This window comes from Eurosta solidaginis, chromosome 1 (genome assembly GCF_040869045.1).
Source record: "Eurosta solidaginis isolate ZX-2024a chromosome 1, ASM4086904v1, whole genome shotgun sequence".
Lineage (NCBI taxonomy): Eukaryota > Metazoa > Arthropoda > Insecta > Diptera > Tephritidae > Eurosta > Eurosta solidaginis.
Genome location: NC_090319.1, coordinates 129,805,588 through 129,816,670, shown reverse-complemented (window position 1 = coordinate 129,816,670; position 11,083 = coordinate 129,805,588). Strand labels below are relative to the sequence as shown.

Genomic DNA, 11,083 nt, shown 5'->3' with positions numbered 1-11,083 from the left:
GGATCGGACCCACGGCCGTTCCGACCCCTATTAGCGCACGAAAGACGAGAGGAAAGTGGAGCGGAATCACGGGCTTTCCGCCCACCCACGCAACGACACCTGCGAGCAGCACGGAAAACGCGCGAGCGTAGACTGGCCCCTCGGCCGCGCCAGCTACGCGCTATTCGAAACTCGCACGAACACAACCGAGTCGGTAGACTGGCCACTCGGCCGCGCCACCTACCACAACACAGTTCCTTTAGGAACGGAATCATTCCGGCCCACACTATAGCCGGCCCAACCCTTCGCCCAATGGCTACTCTGGCGCCAACTGCAGTCGTGAAGGTGGAAGCCGGAGGGCGGTTGCACCTCATTCGTGCACTCCTTGATGCATGTTCCCCCCGCACAACGATCGACCGTAGGTTGGCGCGAGAGTTAGCACTGCCGCCGACCCACGCCGCCGATGAAACCGGCTGTTTCATTAGATTTAGAGGCAAGCATGGACAGAGCAAGACGGTGACGACTCACGCAGTCTGCGTCCATGAGTTCAGGCGCGTCAGCCCCACATATAACGTCGACCCCAGCATCGCAGCTCCATACGAGCATATTCGTCCGGCGGATCCCCATTTTTATGCGTCCACACCAATTCGCCTCGTTCTTGGCGGCGACGTTTACGCCGAGATCATAATGCCTGGCACACTACCACCATCTTTCGGAGCGCTGCTCGCGCAAAGTACGATCTTCGGGTGGGTACTTTCGGGGACCCACCTGATCTAGTATGCATTAAGGGTGATTAAGTTTTTTACTTTTTAATCTTATTTAAGTTCATACATTTAAATAGTGCGTTTTTTTTAAATAAATGGAATCTTTCTTTAAACGGCAAGAAATATCAACACATACATATATCTTCTTACTGCTTTTCTTTATCCCTAGCTTTAGGCAACCAAGGACGGGAAGAGTGGCGAATGACCGAGGCATCAGCAATCAAGCATGAACGTTATGCAACTCATCGTGCGTGCTGCCAAGCCGGCGGACTGGCCGTCGTTAGGTTAAGTTAGTTACAAGTTTTTTATTTTTTCCTCTTCTTTACGATCGGTGATCTTTGGAGGACTGTGAGGTTGCGTACCGCAAGGGGGGCGGCATATTTAGGCCCAATGCCTAACTTACACTTCATTGACGGCGCCCCTCCCTAATGTTTTAATAATATTTCCAGCCACCCACACTCACGCCGCATTTGTTTGCATGCATGCACATGCATGCGTTTGATACACATGCATGTGTGTGTGTGTGTGTGTGCAGGTTGTCAGCACCCATGCACGTATACGTAGGGGTGGTTGTGTGTGTGATTTTCCCCCTCCTTAATACCAGAGGACTTTTTCGCGGCTTAGCGGTTGTCATCATCGGGACAACCGGCCTCTTTCTCGATTGACCGCCAACCAGCACACATCGCCGAGGATCCCCGTCATCACTTTACACTCAAAAGTAATATTGTATCCATTTATATATTTTCTTACACCTTAATTAAGGCACTATTATAACGAGGAAATCCTCTTTGCGTTTTTTCTTTTCTGTTTATTTTGAGTGAACCATCCATTCCGAGATCGACCCGTGTGCGCCTACCCACTGCCGGTTTCAGACGCACCCAGGCCGAACGTGTTGGGAGACGGAAAATGGTAGTAGAAGTTTCATGAAAACAATAACAACGGTTTATATTTGTAACAAAAAATTCCCAATTCATTGTAAAACAAACAAATAACAAAATAAATCGCATACCAAAACGTCTAACTACCACAATAATTTTCCAATGAACCAAAGATATTGCCACAAAATAACCGATTTCGGCGTGTTACGCGGAAAAGTATTCACATACAAAAGAAAGATGACAATAGCGCCAAAATTTAATTTAATTTCCGTTTTTGAATTCGTGCACAACTGTGTTCAAATTTCATGGGGGTGGTTAGTGTAACCACCTAATATTAGTTGGTTGTGCTCAGCAATTAAATACGTTTACAAAATGATGACATTATCTGTTCTCAATGCGAAAATACTGAAATATTGGTAGATTTTGGGCCTCGGTGGTAGTAGTAGTAGAAAATAAAAATGGGTCAGAAAAGTTAGTAAACCTACCTATGCGGTAAGGTCCGTGCACTGACTGTCCATATACTTAAACCAACAAATGTACATATACCCAGCAAAAATCTAGTGACCAAAAATGGCGACCAACAACAAAATATCCCACATTGTTCCACAATTGTTAGTATGGCAGAATGAGATGGCCTAATTGAAATGCCCGATACATATATGCTTGCCCGTTCTTACATGCTATGTACCCTCAAAAACGTCACACAAATTTTCTGCGAATCCGCCATTCCGTTTATCATTTCATTCGTGTCAATTTTTTGCTGAATATTTTGGGTTGGTCGTCGTTGTTGCTAGTTCTTATAACGTTCAGAAAGTGTTAAATTTGTATGGAAAAAATAATTAATAAGGAAAAACAAAATGTTGCCCAAGTGCATTTACATATAACATATTTAAATAATCGAAATTATTAATGGTTGGTGTAGAGATTAACCAAAGATATTTAATAATACGAAGGTTAAGGTGGTGATTGCAATATTTCTAAGAATTCGAGTGTATACACATAATCAACGCATGATTAGCATTTATATGCCAAAATAGGAATTAAGTTTAAAGGAACTTTACCACCAAAAAGTCCCATCGTGATTTCGTCGACCACATTTCACATGTTGATCCTATCGACGGGGTAGTTTTCATCGATCCCGAAAAAAGATCGCAAGGTGTTTGGACAAGTACTTGCCGCTTTCAGATATGGACGTGAGGATTTGGACGTGCTTGGTTTGACATTTCGTAAAGACTTGTATTTAGCGCATGAGCAAATATATCCGCCACAACAAACTGAACCTTTGAAGTTCCTCCTTATTGTCCAGTTTCTGTGTCACTACAACCCGCGCCTGGCGATACGGGTAGATCTTGTGGCATTGACTATGAGTTAAAAGCCTTTGTTGGTAAGTATAATTAACAGTAACCAATAGCTACATTGTAAAAAAAATAATGCACAAGTATATTAAAAAAAATACTATTTGGAGCCTGAGAATCAGATTCACTTGGGCAAATCATAAGAGTGGTATTCGTGTAAAATTTTCAGTTGTTTCCATTGTTTCAAATATATAATTTGATTAAATCATATGGTCATTCTTTACTTTAGCTCACAACTGCTAAAACTCGTGCAAAATTATTGGGAGGGGTGTCAAAAGACGTGCTTTGGGCCCAGGATCACAAATGAGAAAACTTTCATGTGGTTGTTGTAATTTTGATGATTTTGTTGAACCCACAAGAAAAGCTGGGTAAAAGTGTTTTGCGCAGATATAGTTTTGGTCTCCAAACCGGTGTTGGACCCACCCAGGGAAGGTGTTCTGTGCAAAATTACTTTGGATCCCACCCCCGGTTTCGGAACTCCCCAGGGCCATTTTTCGGTTTTGGAAATATCTTTTGACAGAAACTAATTATTTAATTTCCGCTTTCGGATTCGTGGTCCTGGGTTCATAACGTGTCTTTGACACCTCGCAATATTTTTGGACGAGTTTTAGCAGTTGTGAGCTAAAGTAAAGAATTACCATAGCTTCTCCAAACCCAATTGTCAACCTCACCTATCCGTGGCGAGTCCTGTTTAATTAACAACCGAGGCTCTGCGACCCCGAACTCCTCATGGATCTAGGGGGTGGGATGGCCAAGAAGGTCGCATGTGGCCATAACAAATCGTTCCCGAGATGGCCAGAATTGGTATAGCACCATCAACATCGATAACACTCCTCAAGGCCTTCCAGGAGTGTACTTATCGCTACAACAACATTAGTTCTGCGCGGAAACGATTTGATCCCAAAATTATGTTGAACCTAATGGTTATTATTTCAAAACGCGACCTAAGCCCACTAAACAGCAAATGGTGTTATGTGCGAAGATCTGTTATTTTGAATTCAAAATTTTTAGTTAACGCTTTTGTACTACGGAGGTCAAAACGCACGTTTGATACCCCTCGATAAGTTTTGATAAAAATTAGGTAATGCACGGTCTTGTATAAGTTAAGAAGTAAATTAATTTCTTGGAAGTGTATTTGCATATCCATATCAACCAAATACTAGCCCCTTGTCAAAAACATGGGTATGACAAATTTTAGTGATGTGAAGTCACGCGTTTACAGCTTACTGTTTTCGAAAAAAACCGTCGTTTTGATTCAGACCTCGACACAGTAACAAGTTAAATCTTTGACTAGCTAAATTGACACTGAAATGAAAAACTTCGTTTGTCAACATTCCTGTTTCTGGCAAGAGACCGTGTGGAATTTTACTTAATTATTATTTATTTTAGGCGAACCTACCAAGATATCCTGGAACTGTCAGAAGTGTGTCTAGACTTTACATTGTACAAAAATAATGTACGTTACAAATTTTCAGACACTCCCGTACTAAATGTTTCCATAACTGAACAAGATCGACATGTAACAATTTTGGTAACAACAGTTTCTAGTCTACATCACATACACTTTCCGCATCCAGATACATTGGCCGATAGTGAGGCAAATAATACTAACTTGCAGAATGGAGAAAGCAATGTGCAAGCAAAAAGTGGAGGGATTTCTATAGATTTTAATGAGTCTCAAACATTTCTATTTTTCACGATGCCAATAACTCATTTGTACGCGATCCAAGCAGTTTTTATGTTATTGATACACAAAATGCTGCTACGTGCGCTGTACCACACGCTGCAATTAGCTTTCTATCGCCTAGTGGTTTCGAAGCTTATTTCGCTTTAGCCTGTCAATCTGATTTAGTTTTATATATAATGAATTGTGAAACTGGTCATGCAACATCTCAACCATTGAAGGGGAATAATATCATGCCCCGTTTATTTTCAAACCTTAAGAACGCATTTACATAAGTTATTTAAACCAAAGAACAATAAGTCTTAATTTAATTTTGGCTACTTATTATTCAACAGTGGCAAAAGTGACTTCTCTGATGCAAATCATGCCAATTCGCTAGTATTTAGTTATATCAATGGTAAAATATATTTATTGGCTTTATATCGTGATGATCAATTACGCGTATGGTCAACGACAAGTTTTCAATGTGTCCCATCAATTGAATGCGTACGCGATAGTAGTAGGGCTCGAACCCAAGGACGTGAGTTGAAAAACGGTTTTTAAATTTTCCTATACACACTTTAAAATAATATATATATATATATATATTTTGTTTTTTGTCCATACAGCTCAACTTAGTGCCCTACGCAAAATAAATGATACATCTGTTTGCCCATTCTTGTCGTACGCTACCAAATCTGAATTTGTATGCATAGACATACACACAGACGCTGGAAATTCGCCTAGATTGAGTTTAATTTATTGTAAAAATATACCTGCGCCACTATTATATTTAGCAGATTTTGCTGTTGTGGAAAGTAGAATTTGGGCATTATGGACAAATGCCGAAGGAGAATTTAGTATATCCAATTACCCATTAATGCGTGGTTTGGGCATTAGTTGGACAACAGTTGCACTGGAAGCACCACCCGATCGATATTGTATTAGCAATGAGCTTAGCATGGATCCACGAGAAGCATATTGCAATTACAATTTTCAACGTGGCAAATTTGGGCGTGAAGTTATTGCAAAATCATTATTTGTAAGTAGTTATTATTAAAACAAAAAAATAGTTATATTTCTTCCATATTAGATGTTTCGTCGAACAAGTTTGCGTTTAGAATCGAAACACTGTACACTGCCTTTATTGAAAGACCAAGTCTGTTAAGCAGTTGAAGATGAAATTCAAAATGAAGTCAAAGAGTTTGATGTTACTGATGACGATTATTTGGAAGTCGCCACACGGCAATGGGAACGTTTCTATTCGTGTTGTGAGCAATACCATTTGAAGTGTTGTCAGCCAATTGATGGTTTAAATAAAAAAAAAAAAATACATTTTCTTTACTACGTCCATGTGAAACTTTGGAGTATATCATGCTTGTTGGTGAGGAGGTCGATATGAACACTGTAGTTTCAACATATTTTGCAGGAAATGAAAAAGTCGGCGAAGATCTTGTTATTTTAGTTTATATTGTGGCACAGTTCGAACGTTGGCTGCCAGATGAACTAAAGCTAGACATTGATAAACGTCTTTATAGACTGGAAATGCCCAATGTCCTCATTGCTAAATTAGCTGATGATATATTAGCGGGCGATCCGGATCGTGAATTATTACCGAGCACCTTTCTTGTATGGATTAGACAAAAACTACAGGCAATCAATGATATGCGTATGGCAATGACACTTCTGCTTGATAGTTTGCGCATGGATAATGGTAATCCAGCTGGAATGCAAACCAATTTAGGTAACTATTTTCTGGCAATTTTATAAAACACAAAAAAATATACGGGACAGGCAATTTTTACAATTTTATGTCTCTTATCTAGTAATATATGTTATGGTAGTTTTTGAATATGAGAGAAGAAATTTCATTTCATTTATTTATTGAGAAGATACTAGCGCAATAACATCTAAATCACCATAAAACAAAAGCTTTTTTGTGGGGACTTAGCGCATTACAAAGCTTTATAGCTTCAAATCTTTCGCCACCCCTTTGTCAACCTCGCCTATTACAAATATGAACGTATCATACACACAGGACATACATTTTGTATGTCGGGGTTGATTCTGGATAGGTATGAGTTTAATCTGTTAGAGTACCCAGATCGAAGTTGAGCTAGAGTGACGCGCGTTCCCCTAGGGAGTGTGCATTCCACCTCTGCGAGTTCTGGACTAGTACCTTAATGGTGCTTTGTTAACGGATCTATACCAGCAAAGGGTCATCACATCGATAACACTCCCCAAAACCTTCGGGTAGTCCTTATCGTTAATACAACAACAACAACAGCATTTTTTGTAGCTTATCAATGTCAAATAAATTTTTGTTGAAATAAATATGTGTTAAGTATTCGCTTGCATGTAACTGCACTGAAAAATTATTAATATAGCCGAACCTAACCAGTAGTGTTATAAATCATCTTGTCTCTCTTTTTTACGAATGAAGGTCGAGCGAAAACTCAGTTCTTGTCTTCAGTTGGTGTACTTTTTGGTAGCCATTTGGGCCGCAATTTGCTAATACTACAACAAATATTAATTGATACTTATTCACTGAATGTGGATATGTTGGAAACCATACGTTCACATTTTATGCCGGACACAACAATTTTCCTACAATCATACTTTGTAATGGGTTGGATAGCTGGCACGCCTGTTAACCTAAACGAAAATATTATAGAATCACGTGCACGCTCTTTAGTGATCGATCAAAATGAAGTATATGATTTTTTATATGCCTTTCATGTGAATAATGGTAATATGAGAAAAGGTATGCATAAAAATTTTTATAAACTAATTTTAAATATAAGGCTTTTTGATTTAAAGGTCTTATCGATGATATAGGATGATTCGATCTAATTTCAGTTCTACACCTTTTCCAGTTTAAGTTCAGATAATTACAATTCAAGTTCAGAATTTCCAATTTAAATTTAGAAGTTTACAATTCAAGTTCAGAAATTTACAATTCATGTTCAGAATTTTCCATTCAAGTTCAGAAATTCCAATTTAAATTCAGAAAATTTCAACTCAAGTTCAGAAGTTCCAATTTAAATTCAGCAAATTACAATTCAAGTTCAGAATTTCCAATTTAAATTCAGAAATTTACAACTCAAGTTCAAAAATTTACAATTCATGTTCAGAATTTTCCATTCAAGTTCAGAAATTCCAATTTAAATTCAGAAATTTACAATTCAAATTCAGAAAATTACAATTCAAGTTCAGAAATTCCAATTTAAATTCAGAAATGTCCAATTGAATTTCAGAAAATTACAATTTAAATTCAGAAAATTGCAATTCAAGTTCAGAAAATTACAATTCAAGTTCAAGAAAATTTGTCGGATATTTTTTTCTTTCATCCGATGGAAATAAATGTATCTAAGATGGTATCTATGTGTTAAGGAAGCTTTGGACATCTTAACTCGTTTAAATCAATTTTGCGAGATAGCGAAGAAAAAAACTCTCGCTCATAAGGAGCAATTGCAATGCCATCCAGCTATATTCTTAGCGTCACAACCATTGATCTGCACTGAGTATGACAGCAGTGATGACGAAGATATGACCACTTAAACAGTCAACGGAGCGTCCACACTCCCGGAAGTAACGTATTGGTATTGTCTGCATAGATCTTGGCGCCATATGTCAAAATATCTCAACTTATACGCCATCATCATCATTCATCATGAATTGGCAGTTTCGTAACAAATCATGCCAGCGTTCCGTTTCGCGGTAACTGACGGTGATTGGGAGCACCATGAGAGGCCAAGTCTTCCTCCACCTTCGCTACTCTACTGCTTCCAAACTGCTATTTCGACTGAAATACTTTTTTGGCCGTAGCGTCATCTTACACTTGTTGGAAAGAATTATCCTCCATTTGATTTCAAGCTTCGGAATGTACACACCTTGAAGAAAACTTGGGGTGCACTAGCCACACTTGGGGTACCGAAGCCACCATTTTGGCAACATAGTCAACGAAGCATCAACACTTCCGCAAGTAACATTAAGTATAAAATTAATTAATTAAAATAACTTTTAAAAATTAACACCCTACTTATAAATTTCTGAATTCGAACTGTAATTATCTGAACTTGAAATGTAATTTTCTGAACTTGAAATGAAAACTCTGAGCTTGAGTTGTAATTTTCTGAACTTGAATTGTAGTTTTCTGAATTTAAATTGGAATTTTTGAACTGGAATTGTAATTTTCTGAACTTGAATTGGAAAATCTGAACTTGAATTGCAAATTTCTGAACTTGAATTTTAAATTTCTGAATTTAAATTGGAAACTCTGAACTTGAATTGTAATTTTCTGAACTTGAATTGCAATTTTCTGAACTTGAGTTGTAAATCTCTGAACTTAAACTGGAAAAGTTGTAGTGGACAGTTGAAAACAGTGATTTTTAATATTTTTTCTTGCAGCTATTATGTATGAACAAGCGATGCGTTTCCAGCTTGAAAGCGATACCGTTGTTTCTATGGAAAAGCGTTGTGCAACTCTTTTGGTTTGTATCAATTCATTACACCTTATTGATCGTCGTTATCGTTGGATTGGTAAACCTGTTAATGGTTTAGATGATGCACCACCTCAACCAACGCCAACATCAACGCATGCTGTCAATGATTCGTCTACATTAAATTGTGGACCAGCTATTGATGTTTTGAACAAGTTGTTTTAGAAATAAAAGATATCAAACGAGAGCTGTTGCAAACTGAAGCGCTAGTACGTTTAGCTGATCATCGAAAAGATGTGCAAACCTTTATAAATGCCGGACCCCAAGAATTGGCTGCATTGAAGTTGGCTAATGGTTGCGAGACATCATCACTGCCAATATTTGATAGTTTTACTGGTGCTTGTGTGCGCATTACAGAGGAGGGTCCCAATGAGGCGTGGGCATGGTTCCAGGAAAACGATTTGGCTGGTAATTCGGATTTCTTATTTCTAACCTGATAATAAATATAAAACATTGTTTTTTTTCGTAAATCTGTGGTGAATAAGATGCTTGTTCTCAATGCTTTTGTGCCGCAGTGGCTTTATAATGATTATAAGGTATGTGGGCTCGTATGCCTCTCTGCATACAAATCTTTATTTTATGGCAAATATAAATTAGGAAAAGTTAAGATATACGTGATGTGACCAATTCAAAAAGACGTTCAAAAATATTTCCATTGCTAATCGGAGAATTTTAAATGTTTCTTTGCAGAAAGCAAACTGCATGGAGCTTTTGCATTTGTTTGTCAAACATAGCCGCTTACTTGAAGCCGCCGAATTGACACGGGAAATGATTAGCGCTATGTTGGGTGCTGGAAGTGAATATTTCAGTTTTAAACATGCCATTGCCGTCACAAATCAGGATATGTGCCTGCCAGTAAATAACTCGGACCTTTTGTTGTATGGTCTAAGATTAATTGCCGATGCAGATATTGAATATAAGCAGGTATTTAAATAAATTAATACACATAGAAAACATACATGTCTGATTTGCAATTCTCAGGTGCTTGCCGAGTTAGAAGATATTATACAAACTTATATTGAAACAGCGCAACGCACAGCGGGTGACAAAATTCAAATGGCATACCAAAAAGAACAATCAAGTCAAAGACAACAACTATCCTTGGCTTAAGTAATTACTAATTTATGTAAATTTTATTTTAGCTTTTGTAAGTTAAACTATCTGAAAACACACTGAAATAATCTTGATTAAAAACTATATAAGAACTTAATAATTCTAAGTTTTTTCCTACGTTCCTATTCTAAGCTTTTTATGCCTAATTAAAATTATGCTCTAATTAAAATAATATTCAACAATAAAGTTTGCAAAGATTTTTAAAGCAATATAATTGCAATGTATAACAAAAAAGTATTTTGAATATAAATACTTGTGATGAACTTAACTAAAATACACAAACATTCCCACCAATCTAGCCATAAACATAATCATGAGCAAATGGGACCAAATTAAGCCCACAACTAATATACCAAAGAACAAGTTTCATGACATACTAAAATTTTGTCTATTAGAAAATAACTATTTTATACACAATAATACAAACTACACACAAACTTTTGGTATGCCAATGGGCAACCCACTTTCCCCGACAATAGCTGACATAATTATGGATGATTTACTTGACAACACACTTAAGGCACTTAAGCAAAATCTTAACATCAGTATTAAATTTCTAGTCAAATATGTGGACGATATCTTCGCGATAGTAAAACAAAATGATTTGGAACAAATTTTAAATGCCCTTAACAGCTACCATAAAAACATTCAATTCACGTACGAAATGGAAAAAGATCGTACCATTCCCTTTCTGGACATAAGAATACATAACAACAAAGGAACCCTAATTTTTGATTGGTATACAAAACCATTATCATCCGGCCGTCTCATTAATTTTCATTCTTCACAGCCCCTAAAATATAATTAATTAATACGGCAAAAAATATTA

At 37.5% G+C, this 11,083-nt stretch overlaps 1 pseudogene; it reads left to right on the top strand.

Annotated features, from left to right (window-relative positions):
• The first annotated feature begins 666 nt into the window (after window positions 1-666).
• On the top strand, window positions 667-10,474 carry LOC137237775 (nuclear pore complex protein Nup160 homolog; annotated as a pseudogene).
• The last annotated feature ends 609 nt before the right edge of the window (window positions 10,475-11,083 follow it).